Below are 22,078 nucleotides of genomic sequence, written 5' to 3'. Positions count from 1 at the left end.
ATTATTAGAGAAATGCAAATCAAAACCACAATGAGGTACCATTACAACCAGTCAGGAATGGCTGCTATCCAAAAGTCTACAAGCAATAAATGCTGGAGGGCTGTGGAGAAAAGGGAACCCTCTTACACTGTTGGTGGGAATGCAAACTAGTACAGCCACTATGGAAAACAGTGTGGAGATTTCTTAAAAAACTGGAAATAGAACTGCCATATGACCCAGCAATCCCACTTCTGGGCATACACACTGAGGAAACCAGATCTGAAAGAGACACGTGCACCCCAATGTTCATCGCAGCACTGTTTATAATAGCCAGGACATGGAAGCAACCTAGATGCCCATCAGCAGATGAATGGATAAGGAAGCTGTGGTACATATACACCATGGAATTTTACTCAGCCGTCAAAAAGAATTCATTTGAACCAGTCCTAATGAGATGGATGAAACTGGAGCCCCTTATACAGAGTGAAGTAAGCCAGAAAGATAAAGAACATTACAGCATACTAACACATATATATGGAATTTAGAAAGATGGTAACGATAACCCTATATGCAAAACAGAAAAAGAGACACAGAAATACAGAACAGACTTTTGAACTCTGTGGGAGAAGGTGAGGGTGGGATGTTTCAAAAGAACAGCATGTATACTATCTATGGTGAAACAGATCACCAGCCCAGGTGGGATGCATGAAACAAGTGCTCCGGCCTGGTGCACTGGGAAGACCCAGAGGAATCGGGTGGAGAGGGAGGTGGGAGGGGGGATCGGGATGGGGAATAAGTGTAAATCTATGGCTGATTCATATCAATGTATGACAAAACCCACTGAAATGTTGTGAAGTAATTAGCCTCCAACTAATAAAAAAATTAAAAAAAAAAAAAAATGGGAACAACCTAAAAGTTTGTCAATTATGATGAATGTATAAATAAAATACGGAATATCTACACAATGGGATATTATTCAGACAAAGTATTGACTCATGCCACAACATGGATGAACTTTGAAAATATGCTAAATGAAGGAAGCCAATCACAAAAGGCTACATATTGTATGATTCCTCTTACGTAAAACATCTAGAATAGACAAATGTATTAAAAAAGACAGAAAGTAGATTAGTGGTTGCCTAGGGCTGGGGATATAGAAGGAAGTGGGGTTAACAGCTTAAGGATTCAAGATTTTCTTTTGGGATGATAAAAATGTTTTAAAATTGATTGTGGTAATGGGTTACACATATCTGTGAATATACTAAAAACATTGAATTGTGCACTCTAAATGGGTGAATTATATGGCATATGACTTCAGTTCAGTTCAGTTCATTTGCTCAGTTGTGTCCAGCTCTTTGCAACCACATGGACTGCAGCACACCAGGCCTTCCTGTCCATCACCAGCTCCCGGAGTTTACCCAAACTCATGTCCATTGAGTCGGTGATGCCATCCAACCATAAAGCTTCATTTACAAAGGAGGGAAAAAAGGGGAAAACAAAGTCATGCTCTACAATTTTGCTTAAAACAACTAAGAGAAAAAAGGAGCAAATATGGCAGACTTAACATTGTTAAACCTGGGTGCTGGATACATGAGGGTTTGTTCCACTATTCCCTCTACCTTTGTGTATATTTGAAATTAAACAAACAAAACAAAACTGGAGGATGGTAGTTCTCTCTGAACATCCATGCCTTTAAACATCCATTTGAGAAGACATTCCCTTGCCTTCATAACTGCAAAACAAAATGCAGAAAGAGAGCATCACCCCTTTTTGGGGACTGTATGAGGTGCAGGAGTGATATTATTTCCTTTTCTTTGCTATTGAGAAGCTCTCTGGGGAGCAAATATTTAGGTGATCATCAGAGAACTGGGCTATGGGGGCCACTGGTGGAAATGACCCCTCACACTTCCAGGCTACCACATAGCCACATGCAGGACCAGATCATGGAAAAGAAATGCAAAGAATGGAGATGGGTGGAGGAAGGAGAATTATAGTTGTGTCTAACTGTAAGAAAATTTCACTTACAAATATAAAATCCAAGAAAGCATATTGTGAGACGATTATTTGCTCTATAGAAATATTTCTAATGCTTTATGAAAACATAAAATTAAGTCTTTTTTTTCATGGTACAACATTGAAAATCAACTTGTGTGCATGCTCAGTTGTATCTGACTCTTTGTGACCCCATGTATAAGCCTGCCAGACTCTTCTGTCCATGGGATTGCCCAGGCAAGAATACTGGAGTGGACTGCCATGCTGTCCTACAGGGGAATCTTTCTGGCCCAGGGATCGATCCCATGTCTCTTGCCTCTCCTGTGCTGGTAGGTGGATTCTTTACCACTACCACCACCTGGCAAGCCTCGGAAATCAACTATACTTCAATAAAATAAAATAGAATAAAATACTTTTTTCAATAGGTAAATATATGCAAATACATGGGAAAAACCAAAAGTTGTATAGCACTATGTTCATTGTCCCACTTTTTGAATAATTAACTCATTTAATCCTAATTATAATCCCCATTTTACAGCTGAGACCCTTTAAGGTTGAAAAGCCATACAACTACTAAAGGACAGGCCAAAGTTTCCAGGGTCACGCTCTTAAATGCTACACTTGACCGACCCCCTCATAAGACACAAAAGGCTGGTCCCTTCCCCAGAGGACTCCACGGTTACCAGCTTCCTGGGGATCCTTCCAGAAGATAGGTAATTCTTTAGGAGGCTCATTCAAGCCCATTTTTCAATCAGCAGTTTGGAGGACGTATTCAGAGGCTCTCCTCCATCCACATGACTAGCTCTGACCCATTAACTGTGAAGTCCCTGAGGCCCCTGCAGAGAGGGACAGCCTGTTACATTGCCACCTGTAAGCCACAGACCCGCAAACAAGCGGCTTCTGATTTATGGGGCTTCTCCCTGCTGGTCCACAGAGCCGTTAATCTTCTGCCTCGGGGCAGAATTTGACAGCTCCCAAAGGTCCCCATGAAGTACTCTTTTCAAAGTGAAATTCTCAATCAAATAAACTTGAAACAGACTTGGTCTGGATCCAGGTACAGGCCCCCCCTACCCCATGCCCCTGGGCAGTCGTTGGCTACACTTCACTTCCTGGGTTTTTTGAGTCCTCTGGTGCAGGCTACTTTTTTCCTTCAATAAAACAGTGATTTAAAGCCTGCATTCTTCCTGTTCTAAAACTGTGCCAGGGCATAACCACTCTGTCTTCACCAAAGAGTACACAAAAATCAACCAGGACTCTGCACCCACCCTGGCTGTGGATTATCAGGTAAGTACTTTATCAGATTCTTGATCTGCTTTTTGAAAAATATTCTTTTACCTGATAAAAACTTTTTTCACTCTTCTTTTGTTTCTTCACTTGACATTTTATTTTGATTCTTTTTATGTTTCCCCTTGGATATTCAAATTATTCCTTTTCTTAAATGAATGCCGCCAGCTTCTCTCCACCTCTGCCAGGGACCTCAGTGATTTTCTGGTGGTGATAACAAAAAGGAAAGTTTTCTTTTCTCTCTGAAACCCTAACAACAACAAAAACAATCACAAAGGATGATATTTTGTGTGGCAGTGGCATGAAAATGTTTTCGTGAGAGGAGAAGGTGTCAAGTACATTTCTAACATCTCTACAGTTCATATTACCAATGATCAGAAGTCTCCTGTGGGGCACCTCATCCTTTTGTGCTCATTTTATCTCTGAGCATATTGATGTGGGATTCATTAATGCCATTTTGGTCTTTCTTTCCTCCTGGTACAAGTCAGGGGCTGTGCTTCCCTGCCCCTTTCGAAGTAAGGTGAGACTGTGAGACTTGCTTTGGCTAGCGGAATGTGAGAGGTAACACAAATCATTTCCCAGTGAAGTATGAAGTGAAATGAAGGTCGCTCAGTTGCAAAGTGTCTGACTCTTTGAGACCTCATGGACTATACAGTCCATGGAATTCTCCAAGCCAGAACACTGGAGTGGGTAGCCTTTTCCTTCTCCAGGGGATCTTCCCAACCCAGGGATCGAACCCAGGTCTCCCACACTGCAGGCAGATTCTTTACCAGCTGAGCTACAAGGGAAGCCCAAGAATACTGGAGTGGGTAGCCTATCCCTTCTCCAGCAGATCTTCCTGACCCAGGAATTGAACCAGGGTCTCCTGCATTGTGGATTCTTTACCAGCTGAGCTGTGAGGGAAGCCCCATCATTTCCCAGGGAAAACTTTAAAAGCCCATGTGTATGTCTCAGATTCCCATCCTGCTGCTGCAGTGGTTCTAGAAATTAGTGTTAAATAGAATCTCCACTGCTTCCCAGGTGGCGCTAGTGGCAAAGAACCTGCCTGCCAGTGCAGGAGACATGGGTTCCATGCCTGGTTCAGGAAGATCCCCTGGAGGAGGGCAGGGTAACCCACTCCAGTATTCTTGCCTGGAGAATCCCTTGGACAGAGAAGCCTGGCAGACTGCGGTCGGTAGTCTTGCAAAGAGTTGGATACTACTGAAGCAATTCAGCACAGCACACAGCACAGAGTCTCCAGAGCCTGAGTCCTTGAGTGAAAGTCATCAAAAGACCCCCCTCACTGCAATGATTAGGGAAGAATCAACTTTCCTTATGCTGAGCCACTAAGGGTTGGGAGCGATTATCTGGTATAATCTAGCCCCTCTAGACATTTAATTTGAAACAACTATAAATAAGTAATAATGAGCCCTGTGGACTTTTGCCTCAACCTGTGAGGACAAAAACTAAGTCTGTTTTTCCGTCCAGTTGAGCAATCTCAGATAAACTAACAATTTGATTGATGCATTTAGCAAATATTAATTAAGGACCTAGTCTGTTCAAAGCACTATTAACAAGAGTAACAAAAACTTTATTTGATCATCAGTATTATTGATTTAAAAGACACTAAAATTTCAGATAATTCAAAACAACTTCGTATCTAGAAGGCTGTGTTTAGTGATTTTTATTGCAATTTCCCATTGCCGCTGAGCATTTTCCAGCTATAAAATTGTTAAAGGGTAGATTTCCCTCCAAAAGGTAAAATCATGACTCTCATGCAGATATAAAATAAGCATATGTTAAAGATTTTACTTAACTCATGATTCAGTGAAGAAACTGGAAATACATTATAACTGGTTAAAAGGAGAAATCAAAAGAACCACCATTTCATATGGAATAAAGGAATGTTGAAGTTAATTTACAAAAAGGACAGAAAACAGGAAATTTTCACTAGGATGTGGCGGGGGCAGGATGATTCAGCGATGTGGGGGAAGTCAGTTTAAACCACCACACCACAATTCCACCAAGGAATTTATTTGTATGACACTATAAAAATTATTTTATATTACTATCAAATATCTACAAATTCAGAGTTATGAAATAGCTCAAAGTCAGCAAAAGGTTAGAAATGATAAAGCAAAGGGTGTGTTCTAGACGATTCAGTTTCCATTAGAAATATTCATTAAGCTCTTTTCCTTATTCTAAATTTCCTTACAGATTGGATTCCCAAAATAAAAAAAAAGATTAAAATAAGTATAATTAAAATGCTATTTACTCAGTGCTAGGCAATGTGCTAAGTTTTGCATACATCATCATTAGATGGATATTATCATTACTATTTTATAGATTGGATAACTGCGACTTAACTTGCCCAATAGCTCAATTTTTTGTTTGTTTGTTTTGCTCTCACCCAGTGGCTTGAGGGATCTGAATTTCCGTATCAGGCCCTCGGCAGTGAGAGCACAGAGTGCTAACCACTGGACCTCCAAGGAATTCCCTATTGCAAAATTCAAATGAAAGTCTGATTCCAAAGCTTTCAACAGTTTTTTTTTTTTTTTTAATATTTAAGATAATGACAAATTTTTAAAATAATTAATATATAGTAAAATTGACATTTTCATGGTATACAGTTCTAAGAGTTTTAACACATGTATAGATTCTCCTAACCACAATAACAATCAGGATACAGAATTTTCCCTCTCTTCTCCCCCCAAATCTTCTTGAGCGATTCCTTTGTAGTCACATCCTTCTGCCCCTGGCAACCAATGATTTGTTGTCTGTTGCTATGCTTTTGTCTTTTCAAGAATGTCAAATAAATGGAATCACACAGTTTGTAACCTTTAAAAGATTGGGGGAGGGTTGTGGTTAATTACAGATTCACAGAAAGTTGCAAAAATAGGACAGAGAAGTCCTGGTACACTTCAGCCAGTTACCCCAAAGGCTGACATCTTACATAACTATACATAACTTACATAACTTACAGTGCAATATCAAAACCAGGAGACTGACCTTGATATACTCTATAGTCCTCATTCCATGTCCATCAATTTAACATTCACTCATTGGTGGGTACCTGTACAGTTCTATACAATTTTATCTGTGTGTAGTTTTGTGTAAAGTGAAAGTGAAAGTCGGTCAGTTGTGTCCAACTCTTTGTGACCCCATGGACCATACAGTCCATGGAATTCTCTAGACCAGAATACTGGAGTGGGTAGCCTATCCCTTCTCCAGAGAATCTTCCCGACCCAGGAATCGAACTGCGGTCTCCTTCATTGAAGGCGGATTCTTTACCAACTGAGCTATCAGGGAAGCCCAGTTTTGTGTAACCGTCATCACAATCAAGATATGGAATTATTCCATCACTACAAAAATCCTTGTGCCATCCCCTTATAGTCATATCTTATGGGGTTAGATTTTAGAAGCCTTTCTTTATGTGTTCTCCGTCCTTAAAAAAAAAAAGAAAACACTTTAAGGTAAACAATTCACTCCTTCTTTAATACTGTAATATTTGTTTTTTACTGACATTATTTTTAGAAAGTTCAAAAAATTTCATATTTTTTCATAATAATTAGTGAAAAAATTTTTGTCACATAGAGAGATTTAAAGAGTGTTCCATCCCAGGTGTCATTTGTACTATGAAGGTCACCATTTGGAAACCTTGGATTCACCCAGGCATCAATGTGAACACAGTAGCCCATCACTTAAAATGAGTTCAAACTCTTTTACAGCTGTTGAGCCAAAGGTAGAACCTTAATCATTTTCCTCTTCAGTACTTTCTTAGAAAACAAATTTCATAAGAAAAAGTATGACATGTTAAACTACTAAAAATGTCATGCTTTGGTAGTACATAAAGTGAACTGTGGAAATGGAATAAAGCAAACTCATTTCAAAGTTAAATAAAACTTTTTTAGGGGAAAGTAATTTTCAAATCTGTGAAATCTCACTGCTTCCTCTGGGCTCTGTTTTCCCAACTAACGAGATTTACTCTTTTAGGGTAAGAATATCTGCAGATATTCCCATCTCCATTTTTTTTTCTATTGCTTATAAATTAAAACAAACTTTATTTTTAAAGAAGATTGCTGCCTTTGAATTACCAGAATACTATTTAACTATATTGATTTGTGGAAGACTCTGCTTGCTTACGGACCCCATCCATATTCTTTCTTGTGTGTTGTTTCTGCCATGGATTAATATTTGTTATAAACATAAGGATGGCTCCCATCCTTTACTCAAGTTCTCCCTCATACACTCTCTGGTGGGCTTAGCCTTCAGCTGTGATGGGATTTTTCTCCTAGAGCCTGGACAGAGACATTCCATTCAGTACTGATGGCATATGTTATCTGCAGAGCCTGAGCCTGGAATAATAAGGAAACTAAATACTAATGGGAGCGGGCAGGTAGAGGATGGTTTACTATTGACTCTTATATGTAGTCTCTTTTCTGTATAATTGGAATTAAAACCCGAGGTGTGGGCGATTTTCAGAGATGTCAGTTAATCGTTACTATGGGGTCACAAAGAGTCAGACATGACTTAGCTGCTGAGCACAGGCACACACGATTAGATAAGGGCTTCCCTCGTGGCTCAGTGATAAAGAGTCTGCCTTCTAGCGCAAGAGACGCAGGAGACTCCGTTTCCATCCCTGGGTTGAGAAGACCCCCTGGAGCAGGAAATGGCAACCCACTCCAGTATTCTTGTCTGGAAAATTCCATGGACAGTGGAGCCTGGTGTGCTACAGTCCATGGTGTCACAAGAGTCAAACGCAAACGAGCCTGCACTCATGAGCGTGGGTATTCTATGACTGGATAAATATATCGTCTGTGGTTCCTGGTGAATGGCTTTGCCATGAGGTCTGCAAACGTGGCTAATAATGAGAAAAGTAGGACACAGAGGTACCTCTTTCCTATAAGAGAACTAGTTTCCATTTGCCCCTCCAGACTGACTCTCTATTCTTCTCCTCACCTAGGGTGCCAGATTCAGCAAACAAAAATACAGCATGAAGAGTGAGGTCAGGTGTTTTCCCTTTCTGGTTGCAGAAGCTTGGCTGTGTCACTCTGCCAAGGCATGGCTCCCACAGGTGCCCTGGCTTACAGCTAGAGTTGCTCTCTGGGTCCAGTGACTGTTCTCTTTTCTGATCTCGGGGCTTTAAAGGTGGTCATCGCTCTCTGTGTTGCAAGCCCTTAATACTCATCATGCCTTTTTGGTTTCCCTTAACCCTCACACCACTGAAAATGGTCCCTTCATTAAATTCACCTCAGTTCCCCCACTTGAAAGTGCCATCTGTTTCCTGTCAGGACTCTGACTGATACAAAGTAGTTCTGATTAGAGGAGAATACATCTCATGCTTTGTAAAAAGATAAATTGCAAATTGAACCATAGATTTATATAACATAGCTTTATGTCTGTGTGTCTGTGGGCTTGCATAGCTTCAAGGATGCGTTAGCTTAATTATGGTGCATCTTTAGATGAAGTTGAATCCTAATATCTCAGATTCTGGATGCATTGGACATGGTTCTATTCATCCACTGTTAGAACTCAACAGTGAAGATTTCTATGTATATAAAATGGTCCTTTTGATTTCTCCCTTACATATCAAATGTCAAATATGATTATTTGAGGTTTATGCAATTCTAGTCACTTAATTTACTTACCTTTCAAGAAGATAAGTGTGTGTGTATATATATATGTCTGTGTGTATAAGGTTTAAAAAAGAGAGTATTTAAATAAATTATGATAAATTTATACTCTTGAATATTATATAGTTATTAGAAAGAATGAGTTAGGACTATAGGTACTAATATGGAAATAGTTCCAAGACATTTTATTAAGTGACGAAACCAAGACTAGAACAAAAAAATACAGAACAATCAAATAGTTTGTGTATGTATAATCATCAAGAATTAAGTTGGGGAGGGTGTGTATACCAGACCACAGACAGATACTGCCTTGGGAGAAAGGAGGGCTTGGAAGAATGGTGTTTTTGCGTTTTGTTCTCTATACTTAATGTGAAGGATCTATTGCAACATGTGTTTTGAGTTAATCTATGCTTTTTCCTGGGGCTCCCCTGGTGGCTGAATTCACTTGTCAATGCAGGAGACGTGGGTTCAATCCCTGGGCCAGGAAGATGCCCTGGAGAAGGAAATGGCAACTCATTCCAGTATTCTTGCCTGGGAAATCCCATGGACAGAAGAGCCTGGCAGGCTACAATATGTGAGGTTGCAAGAAATTGATATGACTTAGCAACTAAACAACAACAATAGCAACACGTTTTCCTAAAATCTCACCCAAATGACAGTAAAGACATTAAGAGGTAGTACAGGGGCAATAGAGCACGAAGAGGATTAGCGATATCAGTAGAATTTTGGAAGGTTAAAGTGGAGGATAAGCAGTAACTGAATTATCAGGATGGTGAAAACTGAAGCTTATGTTTCTGCAGAGGTAGTCACCAGTGAGAAGCAAACTGATTTATGGCCCAGAATACCCAAGAGACTCAGAAATTAGAGACATCATGTACTTTCAGGAGGGGCAAGATGTGAGATGAACATAGGAAAATTAGTTGAGAGTTTGCACAAGGAGCAAGTAGACCCCTTGAACTTCTACCCCACCCCTGATGTCCAGAGATTACAGCACCCCCCCACCCTCCACCTCATCAGGAAATGGGAGGCTTGATCCATGAGGAGATGATGCCAAAGAGACTCTGGCCTCAGGGATGATGACAGGCACAACTGAAAGGGATGAGGCACCAGACACAAAATAGTGGGATTGAGAGAAAGATTACACACTGCACAGTGAAACCCACGCCTTCTCCCGACCTCAGTCCCCAGAATGCTGGCAAGGAAATTTACACCCCTCAGTCAGTAGACTGGATAATTTTTCCTTGGAGAAGTTCCAAGAAAAAAGACCTATTGACATTTAGGGTTGTCCAGTAAAATGTCCAAGTTCCACTTGATTACCCTACGGTGAAACTCACCATTCAGCAAGCCCCATTCATGTTCCTAGAGCTTTCAATCAGCCTTTTAGCACCTCATGCTTAATATGAACTGGCAGACTTTTTGAGGAAAGCCTGTGACATGAAAAAATGGGGACAAAATGAGAAGAGAAAAGGAACTCAGAGGAATAAAGACAATGCAAAGAACAGAAGGAAACTCCAAATGACTAACATCCTCTGAAACAGAAGTGATGATACCACATCCTTGAAATGAAAACAGGATGATAAGACAATGGAATATATAAAGAACAAGAAAAAGCTGTTGAAATTAAAAATATGTTGACTTAAGTCAAAAATTCAATAGAGGGTTAAAAGACAAAGTTGAAGAATCCCTGAAAAGCAGAATAGCAGCAACAACAACAAAAAAACTACAAAAAGAAAGAAAACTAGAGAGATTCAGTATCTGATTATAGGGATTGCAGAAAGAAAACAAAAGCAGCAGAAATTGTCAGCTATTGTATCAGTCTGGATTCTCCAGAGAAACAGAATCAATGGTGTATATATTTCTATTTATATAAATTCAATGTATTTATTATAAGGAATCAGTTTACTTATTGATTATGAGGCCAGCACATCCCCAGATCTGCAATCAGTAAACTGGAGACCAGGAAAGTCAATGGTGTATTTGCAGTTCAAGCCTGAGTCCAGAGGCAGGAGAAGACTGATTTCCCATGTGGAAGACTAGCAGAGAAAGTGAATTCTCTCTTACTCAGCCTTTTTTTTTTTTTTCCCTATTCAGGGTTTCAGTGAATTGAAAGAGGCCTACCCCGCACTGGAGGACAATTGCTTTACTCACTGATTGAAATGTTAATCTCATCTAGAAACACTCAGGCACACCCAGAATAATGTTTACCCAGCTATCTGGGCACCCTGTGGCCCTGTCAAGCTGACACATAAAGTTAACCATCCCAGACACGATACCGGAACATATTCCAGAATAAAGAATATGACAGGTCCCAATGAAAATGAGAAATGAAAATGATCCATATCAAGGCACGTCACTGAAAAACCCTCCATCATTAGGGATAGTAAGAATCTAAAAGTTTCCAGAAAGAAAAAGAAAGGCCAAAAGAAACTAGAATAGCATCAGACTCTCAACAACATTAGTAGTCACAAGCTATTGCAGCAGTGTCTTCAAAATTCTGCAAGAAAAATTCTTACATAGTAGGAAATGAGTAGATAATGTCTAAAATTGCATGAAGTTATTAGCAAAACTATGGAGTTAAATATAAGAAGAGAAACTGCTAGCTTGGTTAGAAGTTGCCTCTGCCTTTGAGGAATCTACTTCTGGGGCTGAGTAGTTTTGTTGTTTATTACTTTATTATTTTTTTTTATAGTAGACTTTCTTTATTTTAATAGGCAAAACTTGACCAATAAACAAGATATAGTATTACAAATAAAATACTACTGAAAGCAAAGTTGCTCAGTCGTGTCCGACTCTTTGCAACCCCATGGACTGTAGCCTACCAGTCTCCTCCATCCATGGAATTTTCCAGGCAAGAGTACTGGAGTGGGTTGCCTTGTTTATTACTTTAAATGTTGTAAGTATTTGACTTTTCAAATCTTGGCTGGGTATATTTTTGATTGCCAAACATATTTTTATGACCCAAATGAATTGTATATATGGTAATATAAAACATTTTATCTTAAAGGTTTTTTTTTAATCTTTCTGGAATAGGCTGGGTCTGGACAATTAAGTTATGACCAACCTAGACAGCATATTAAGAAGCAGAGACATTACTTTGCTGACAAAGCTCCATCTAGTCAAAGCTATGGTTTTTCCAGTAGTCATGTATGGATGTGAGAGTTGGACAATAAAGAAAGCCGAGCACCAAAGAATTGATGCTTTTGAACTGTGGTGTTGGAGAAGACTCTTGAGAGTCCCTTGAACTACAAGGTGATCCAACCAGTCCATCCTAAAGATCAGTCCTGAATATTCATTGGAAGGACTGATGCTGAAGCTGAAACTCGAATAGTTTGGCCACCTGATGCGAAGAACTGACTCATTGGAAAAGACCCTAATGCTGGGAAAGAATGAAGGCAGGAGGAGAAGGGATGACAGAGAATGACATGATTGGATGGTATCACCACTCAATGGACACGAGTTTGAGTAAACTTCCGGAAGTTGGTGATGGGCAGGGAGGTCTGGTGTGCTGCAGTCCATGGGGTCACAAAGAGTTGGACACAACTGAGCAATTGAACTGAACTGAACTGAGACAATTAAGATATCTTGATGTTAATTACCTCTAGTTATTAATCACTGTTTTCCCTTAATTCAAATGGCTAAATGCATTAGGGCATGTACTTTATTATATTTTTTAGAAAATATTTCTATCAGAGTAAAATATTTTCTATTGTACGGGATGAAAAAAATTTTTTTCCTTCTACTCTTCTAAGTTCTCTGTTGGGGCTCTGTAACAAAAGACAGATTAACAAGAGAAAGCTTTCAGATTTTATTCAGTATAAGTTTTATGTGACACAAGAGTCTTCACAAGAAAATGAAGACCCTCGGGAAACAGTTAAACCTGAGTGTTTTTTATACTAGCTTTGATGAAGAATGCAAAGTCACAGAAAAATGTGATAGGACAAAAGGGTAAGAGCTGAGAGTACCAAACTGAGGGCAACTTAGCAAGGAGGCCTGTTTGTTCAGATTCCTCTCAGTGTCCCTCCTTTTCTCTGGAAAGTGGGAGATCACATCTCACAGGAGGGTCTTTTGACCTTCCTCCAGGGAGAAGGGAAGGTCAGAGACTCCTTCCCACACCTGCCATTTCTCAAATTCCTTCAGCTTGAAATATTCAGTGTTCCAAGGTGCCATATTTGGGGGGTAGCATGTTCTTAACTCTGTCACTATCATAAATTAAATATGTTAACTCTTTGCGAAATACTGTTGCTAGGAATTTTTATGTAGAATCAGACGATTCTGTAATTTTATTTTACTCTTTTTACCTACAGTTTCTATTACATTCTCTTAATAATCATCAAAGGGAACAGCCCTAGATTAATACTTTAAAAGTTAATGAATTATTCAGACATATTCTTTTGAGATATTTATATATATCCTCTCACATAATTTCCTTTTTCTAATCAGGGTAGAAGTATTAATATCCAATCTGTGTATCTTGGCTTGAATTTCTTTAAATTATCTTTACATAAGCAATGCTCTTAAAATAAACATGTAGTTCTATAGAAAACAATCTAGAGGAATATTTAGCGAAAAACTAACATTGGATAGCTGGGAAGTAGAATTGGGGAGAAATTTCTAAGATGTTTTACAGCCTTTGTGTGTTATTTTTACAATCAGAATATATTTGTGCATGTGTATGTGTGTATGCATTATATGTAAGATAAAATGAGAGGCTTTACCTAGCAGTTTTGGCCTCTATTGCAATTCTCTATTATTTTTACCTTCATCATAAAGGGATTTTACTGGCACAAACCTAAAAGATATTCTGTTGAACTTCACATGACATTTTAGGATTTGGTTTAGCCGCTTTGAGCAAATGACTGTAAACTGAGGTGAGGCGAACAAAGGCAATTGCCCTGCTTTAAACTGTTAGATCCAAATTGGATTCAACATGTTAGTGGTACAGCCAGGAATACCTAAGCTAGGCTAGTAGGCAGTCACTTGTCAGTCCACAATCAGTCAACAGAAAATACATGTGCATGGGAAATGAACTTTATAGATTTAAAAAAAACAATATGGATAAATTATAATGATTATATATTAATTAATAGATAGAATACATTTCAATTTTTTCCTCCTTTCCTTGTTAGGCCATTTTATGTTGACCAAAAAATTACAAGTAACAGAATTTCAACTTTCTGCTGTTGCCCTTCTGGAGTGGGAAACATTTTCTTTCAAATTAGCCCTTCCTGCTTGAGAAGACCTTGACTGGATCAATTCTTTATTTTTTAATTTCTAGGATAAACAACAAAAGGATTATTGGTCTTTATTCTCTAGTTTCTATATTATTATTCCAGTCCTTAGCATGAACTTAGAGACTCTGCAGGTAATTCATGGTAGAATTAGGAATAGAACTATCTGATAGTCTTTGCTTTTGTCAAAGATGAGTAGGCAAGATATTGGAGTGGGTTGCCATTTCCTTCTCCAGGGGATCTTCCTGACCCAAGGGTTGAACCTGCATCTCCTGATTGGCAGGTGGATTCTTTACCACTGAACCACCTGGGAAGACCAGATAATATGGTAAATGTACATTAAACACTGGAAGGACTGATGCTGAAGTTGAAACTCCAATACTTTGGTCACCTGATGCAAAGAACTGACTCACTGGAAAAGACCCTGGGATGCTGGGAAAGATTGAGGGCAGAAGGAGAAGGGGACGACAGAGGATGAGATGGTTGGATGGCTTCACCAACTCGATGGACATGAATTTGAGTAGGCTTTGGGCATTGGTGAGGGACAGGGAAGCCTGGTGTGCTGCAGTCCATGGGGTCGCAAAGAGTTGGACACGACTGAGTGTCTGAACTGAACTAATATTAAACATTTAAGAAACTGATGCTCTGTTTTCCAAAGTGACTGTTCCATTTTGTGTTCTCACAAGCAATATGTGAATTCCAGTTGCTCCACATCCCTCTTAGCACTTGGTATTACTGGGGTTTTTATTTGGGTTATTCTGGCTTTAATTTGCATTTCTCTAATGACTAATGATGCTGAGCATCCTTTTTTAGTGCTTAGTTACTATCCATCTCTTTTCTTTGATGAAGTATCCAAATTTGCTGCCCATTTTTAAAAATTGGCTTGTTTTATTTATTGAGTTGTAGTGTCATTGTTTTAAATAAAATATTCTGAATAGATAATACATTCACACGGTTGAAAAACCAAAAGTGACTTAAAAAGTCATTCATTGGGACTTCCCTGGTAGTCGAGTGGTTGAGACTCTGCCTTCCAATGCAGGGGATATGGGCTCAATCTCTGGTCAGGAAGCTTAGATTCCACATGTCTTGCTGCTAAAACATCAGAACATAAACAATAGAAGCAACATTGTAACAAATTCAATAAAGACTTTAAAAATGGTACACATCAAAAAAAATCTATTTTAAAAAAAGTTTTTAAAAAAATTCATTCATCAGAATGTACCCATCTTTGTCTCCATTAACCTTTTAGAGAATACTTTCATTAATTTGTGTTTCCTTCCAGAGTTTCAGTAAATATAAATGCATATGCTATGTCCTGTCCATTCTTGCACTAGAAATAACATATATACACTGTTCAGCACTAATATATCCTGAAGAGCATTGTCAGATGGTATTCTTTTTATAGTCACGTGGTTCTATTGTGGGGATGAGGAGCAGCTTATTTCCAATTATTTCTCTGTAAAGAACACTACAATTAATAACCTTGTACACAAGTCCTTTGATATGTGTGCAGTTCTCTTGGTAGGATATATTCCAGTAGTGATTTTCAGATTACTATTTCTTAAAGCATGGACTTCCTTAACTCCTATGTAAATTCCCTCTGTTCATTTCAGCTCAACTCAAAGGGCTGTGTAAACCCCATTCATAAAGAAGAAAATCAGTGTGTGTGGTGTGTGGGTATAGGATGGTGTGTGTGTTTGCATACATGTGTGTGTGCTGGTGTGTTGTGTTGGTGGGGAGGTGGTGTCGTGTGGGGGTGTAGGTGTGTGTGTAGGGGTGTGTGTATGTAGGGAGGATGGGATGCACGTTTGTGATGTATGTGTATGTTGTGTGTGGGTGATATATGTGCGTGGGAGTGGTATGTATATAGGGAGAATGGTATGTGTGTGTGTGTGGTGTTGTGTTTGTATGTGTTGTATGGTGTGTGTGAATGTAGGTGCTGTGTGTGTATGTGAGATATTGTATAAGATATTGTATAATTTTTGTGTCTGTGTGAGGTGGTTTTGGGGTGTATTGTGTGTTTGGAGGCTGATGTATGTGTATGGAAGGTGGTGTGGTATGTGTGTGGTGGTATGTGTATGGGGTATTGTTTGGGGCATGTTGTGTCTGGGGGTGTTACATGTGGGTGCGGGTATTGTGTGTATGTGGGGTGTTGGGTATTTTGTGTATGTGTGGGAGGGCATTGTATAGGGGGGTGTTGTGTTTGTGGGTGGTGGTGGTGTGTGTGTGTAGCACGTGTGGAGGAATGGGTGGGTGTGTGTAGGTTACAAGTTGGGAGCTCCTCATGATTTCGACTCTCCCTGACAGGAAAGGTGCAGGAAGAGGGCTGTGAGGAGCTGCCAAGCTCCACCAAGTCCTCTCCTGATTGTGACTGAACCCTGCTTGCTCTTTCCTCTCCATTTATTTATAGCAGTTATCTCATGCTTATATCTGGGCCTTTTGCTTCTGATCTCAGACTAAAGAAAGCTTTTTTTCTGATCTGCGTTTCAGTCTCACCAGCGATTTATGGAGTTGGCTCTTCATAAGTTTTTCTTTTGATCATCGTTCACCCTCAGTTAATTTGCTCTGGTGAAGAGCAAACTCTTGGGAGGAGATTAGTGAGAAGAAGGACTGCGTTTAGTTTTTATCAAATGAAGTGTTTCTGAATTTGATCACTCACTTCTCACTCAAGGGGAAATTTAGGAAGTAGTAGTAACCTCTTTGATATTTAACAATCTCATTGATGGTCTCTGTTATTTATGTCTTAAAGGGCCACCCTGACTTTAAGTACTGATTACTCATTTAAACCCTAGTCATAAGCTAAAAGCAGAAGTTGAATGCACAGCACAACCACTAACCAGACTGCCTTCTGGTTCTAAATTTAACTGGTGTCTTAGCTTTAGCATTAAGGAGACCTAAGTTTGGCTTGCATATTCACATACAGGTATTGCAGCACCTGGGACACTGGTTGTTGATTAGAAAGAGGCAATTGTGAAAGTGATGTCAGAGAGATTTGCTCAGGCATGTTTCACTAGGTCACCTCTCCTGCACAGTTATTTTCAGAACCAAACGCTGCAAATAGAGACCATAACATTTTTCTTTCTACATTGTTTATTTCAGGAGACATGGGAACCATCACGAAGAAGATTCATAGGCTGAAAATGTAAACCCTGAAAGGCTGTTTTGTTTGAGTTAATGAAGATGTGATTTTGTAGTCTCCTCTTCCCCATCTCACCTCTGCCCTGAGAAAATGGCAGACCCTGAAATTTATGGGAATTCTGACCTAAAGGGCCAGGAAGTGCAGGAGACTGAAGAAGGTGAGTAGAAGGGAGATTGGCCCCTGGTGGGGCACATTTCCCAGGAGAGAAAACAATATTACTCACAGCTGTAGATTTTTAAACTTGCAAAGATTTGTTACTCCTCTTGAAATAACCACAGGCATGTGGAAGACACTAGATGTCACTTAAGTGATTTCCCTTCCCTTCCAAGTTTGAAGGCTGATAACCTCTCATTTTATCTGGGGGAAAAAATTCTGAAGCCATTAGAAAATCCCTAGTTCTAAAATTGTAGACACACACTGCACGTGTTTAGCCCAAACAAAGTTTTAGGGGAAAATGATCGGATTTAAGTTGATATTTACTGTGAAGAGTTTTATTTCTGAAGATCAATGTTTGCCAGTACTATGAAGCTAACAGGGACAAGGCTAAAAAGGGTGAAAGAAGCCTTAGAGTAAGTCCTGAAAGCTCCAGATTAAAAAATATTTTTTAAATGGTCTCATTGAGAAAATTTTCAAATGAGAGTCACACTTGAATGAATGAATGCTGTATCAAATTATCTGGAGACAAAGAAGAGAAGCCATTCTACCAGAACAAATGCAGCCTGCTTTGTCTAGAGGACAAATCATTCTTGCAGCCCATTTGGAAATGTCACTTTTAAGTCAATGAGAGTTGTGTTCAAATAAGAGGGGGATGCAAGACCCTATTATATCCACGAGGACGTGATGTTTTGCCTCTGAATGGTCTCTATAGTGCATGAAAATTCCTTTTTTTGGGGAGGGGAGGCGTCTCTCTTTTTAATGTCTTAAACTGTTTTCAGGTTTTACAAAGTGCTTTATTTTTTACATTGAAAGGGCAGACATGATCACACTGGAACACCAGTTGTCTGGCTACAGAAGCTCTGACTTTGGGGGCAAGTCTTTTGAACTTTTAACTTGGTGAAAACAGATTCCTTGGCTCGCGTGGGGAAGCTGTCTTCTGGAAGTGATCCAGCGCTTAGAGCAGTCCAAGACAGCCATTTTCTCCGTCTTTCCGAGATATCACAATTTGAGCAGCGATGGTGTTCAGTGAAACCGGAAGTTCAGAGTTGAGACTGAGCAAAACTGACAGGGAAGTCAATTCACTGCCCCACATTGACCAGATTGGCTGGAATCTTCAGGATTTATAGACTAGTCAAAGCAGTTTGGCTTTTTTGGTTCATTTTGACAAACTGAAAATCTTAAAAAAAAAGATATTTATTCATGGCTGTGCTGGGACTTCATTGCAGCGCAGGCTTTTCTCTGGTTGTGCCGATCGGGGGCTACTCTCGAGCTGCGATGTGCGGTCTTCTCATTGCAGTGGCTTCTCTTGTTGCAGAGTACGAGCTCTAGGGCACAGGAGCTTCAGTAGTTGTGGCTCCTGGACTCCAGAGCACAAATTCAAAAGTTGTGGCACACAGGATCTGTTGCTCTGTGGTGTGTGGGATCTTCCCAGATCACGGATCAAACCCATGTCTCCTTCGTTGGCAGGCAGATTCCTTACCACTGACTGAGCCACCAGGGAAACCTCACAAAGTATAAATCTTACAATACTATTGGTAAACTCATGAAATCAATTTGTTGTTGTTGCCATTATTAACAATTTTTTTTTTTTTTTTACTACTAAAAGGTCTATATGCTAAGCAACAGTCCAATGTCATCAAATTCTTCTGGCAGATATACTAAAATGACTGGTGATGTTTTATACCATTTTGAAGTATGATTTTTGAAAAGGCAAGTTTCTCCATGGAGATAGAAAGATGCCAAGATGCCAGTGCCAAGCCATCCTTGCTCAGTGACAATAAACACCAGCACACACCCCCTTAGGGAAAAAACAGATGCCCACTTTGATCTGTAAAAGTCTCTCTAGAAATGCACAAAGGCTGATACCTTGTACAGAAACTCAAAGTTTTTGAACAATCCAGAGAAAATATCTCCTTCCAAAAAGAAAGCAGGTTTTAAAGGAGCACTGAACTATATACACTGCCTGTTGACAAAGATCAAATTCTCCACTTAACTGTACGAGTTTCCATTTGGTTTTCTGGTAGAGGCAAAGCTTTGGAACAGGTCAGGAACCTGGCTGACTTCAGCAAGAATCAGGAAATGTGCTCCATGCTGCTCTTTCTCAAACATGCATGAAGACCAAAGTTTTCATTACAAGTCTAATAATAATATTGCAAGTGATTATAAAAAGAATGTTAAAAGTAATACTAAAATAAGCATTTATTACATTCTACTACGTGCCAGGCACTGTACTAAGTGCTCATGCATTTAGTCCTCAAGCAGTTATCTCAGGGTTGGCGTTATTACCTCCTTTTTACAGATGAGTACACTGAGACTAAGAAAAATAACTCGCTCAAAATTAGCCAAGTTATTTATTTAACTTGATATATCTAGCAATTGGATCCAGGCAGTGTAACTCTAGAGCCTGAACACTTAACCTCTGATAAGAACTAACACTTACAGAGCATGCTCACTGTGCACTAGGAAGGCACTGTTCTAACCGCATTATTACTATCATTTTATTGATAAGGAAATAAAGAAGTAAAAAAAAAATCCCCAAGGTCACACTACTATTAAGGGTGTGTGTAGGACAGATTTAAACCTGGTCACTCTGACCCTAGACTCTAAATACTTACATCTAAGGTTGTCCAACTGGTTAGAATATACATATTTCTTATGGGAATTAGTAAAAGTATTTTCATTTTGGATTGTTAAACAATGGGACTGAATTATTATGCCTAAATTGGTTATCCTAACGAAATGACTGTTTATGCCCGTTTAGGTTGTCTCAGGATTATTCTGTAGCAGGCTGGATGGTCAGACTTTTTTTGGTTTATACTACCCTCTAGTGGTTGATATATGCTAAAGCCTTTGACTACAACAAACTGGGAAACTCATGAAGAGATGGGAATACGAGACCATTTTACTTACCTCCTGAGAAATCTGTATGCAGGTCAAAAAGCAACAGTTAGAACTGGACATGGAACAACAGACTGGTGGCAAATCGGGAAAGGAGTATGTCAAGGCTGTATATCGTCACCCTGCTTATTTAACTTATATGCAGAGTACATCATGAGAAATGCCGGGGTTGGATGAAGCACAAGCTGGAATCAAGATTGCCGGGAGAAATATCAATAACCTCAAATATGCAGATGACACCACCCTTGTAGCAGAAAGTGAAGAGGAACTAAAGAGCCTCTTGTTGAAGGTGAAAGAGGAGAGTGAACAAGCTGACTTAAAACTCAACATTTGAAATGAAGATCATGGCATCTGGTCCCATCACTTCATGGCAAATAGATGGGGAAACAATGGAAACAGTAAGAGACTTTATTTTCTTGGGCTCCAAAATCACTGCAGATGGTAACTGCAGCCATGAAATTAAAAGATGCTTGCTCCTTGAAAGAAAAGTTAGGACCAACCTAGACAGCATATTAAAAAGCAGAGATGTTACTTTGCCAGCAAAGGTCCGTATAGTCAAGTCTATGGTTTTTCCAGTAGTCATGTATGAATGTGTGAGTTGGACCATAAAGAAAGCTGAGCACCGAAGAATTGATGCTTTTGAACTGTGGTGTTGGAGAAGACTCTTGAGAGTCTCTTGGACTGCAAGGAGATCGAACCAATGAATCCTAAAGGAAATCAGTCCTGAATATTCATTGGAAGGAATGATGCTGAAGCTGAAACTCCAATACTTTGGCCACCTGATGTGAAGAACTGACTCATTTGAAAATACCCTGATGCTGGGAAAGATTGAAGGCAGGAGGAGAGGGGACGACAAAGGATGAGATGGTTGAATGGCATCACCGATTCAATGGACATGAGTTTGAGCAAGGTCCAGGAGCTGGTGATGGACAGGGAAGCTGGCACGCTGCAGTCCATGGGGTTGCAGAGTCGGATATGACTGAGAGACTGAACTGAGCTATTTGATGACCAAGAAAGAACATTGTCTTTAAAGCAATTATCCTTCAATTAAAAAATAAATACATTTAAAACTTAAAAAAAAAGAACTCCTTTGAAACATAATGCGGTTAGATTAGGTGTGAGTGCTCAGACTCTTTGTGGCTCCATGATTGAAGCCTGCCAGGCTCCTCTGTCCATGGAATTCTCTACGCAAGAATATTGGAGTGGATTGCCATTTTCTACTCCAGGGGCTCTTCCTAACCCAGGTATCAAACCCATGTCTCCTGCACTAGCAGGTGAATTCTTTACCACTGAGCCATCAGGGAAGCCCATATGTACATTCACATACATATATGCACATTCATGTGTGTTATTTATTTATAATTTATGTGGGAGAAATATCAATAACCTCAGACATGCAGATGACACCATCCTTATGGCAGAAAGTGAAGAGGAACTAAAAAGCCTCTTGATGGAAGTGAAAGAAGAGAGTGAAAAAGTTGGCTTAAAGCTCAACATTCAGAAAACTAAGATCATGGCATCTGGTCCCATCAATTCATGGCAAATAGATGGGGAAACAGTGGAAACAGTGGCTGACTTTATTTTTGGGGGGCCCCAAAATCACTGCAGATGGTGATTGCAGCCATGAAATTAAAAGACGCTTACTCCTTGGAAGGAAAGTTATGACCACCCTAGATAGCATATTAAAAAGCAGAGACATTACTTTGCCAACAAATGTCTGTCTAGTCAAGGCTATGGTTTTTCCAGTGGTCATGTATGAATGTGAGAGTTGGACTGTGAAAAAAGCTGAG

The 22,078-nt window shown here is 39.6% G+C and overlaps 1 long non-coding RNA gene across 1 annotated transcript in view; it reads left to right on the top strand.

The window, feature by feature from the left end:
- Positions 1 to 3,144: 3,144 nt before the first annotated feature.
- The window catches only part of LOC122453988, a 38,074-nt gene continuing 19,140 nt past the window's right edge, over positions 3,145 to 22,078 (top strand). Inside the window, exons 1-2 of the long non-coding RNA XR_006273251.1 lie at positions 3,145 to 3,255; positions 17,195 to 17,391. This is a non-coding gene — a long non-coding RNA (uncharacterized LOC122453988). The remainder of the gene's footprint in view (positions 3,256 to 17,194; positions 17,392 to 22,078) is intronic.

Source organism: Cervus canadensis, chromosome 15 (assembly GCF_019320065.1).
Source record: "Cervus canadensis isolate Bull #8, Minnesota chromosome 15, ASM1932006v1, whole genome shotgun sequence".
Classification (NCBI taxonomy): Eukaryota; Metazoa; Chordata; class Mammalia; order Artiodactyla; family Cervidae; genus Cervus; species Cervus canadensis.
Note: the sequence above shows the minus strand (reverse complement) of the source record. Positions and strands in the feature narration are given on the sequence as shown.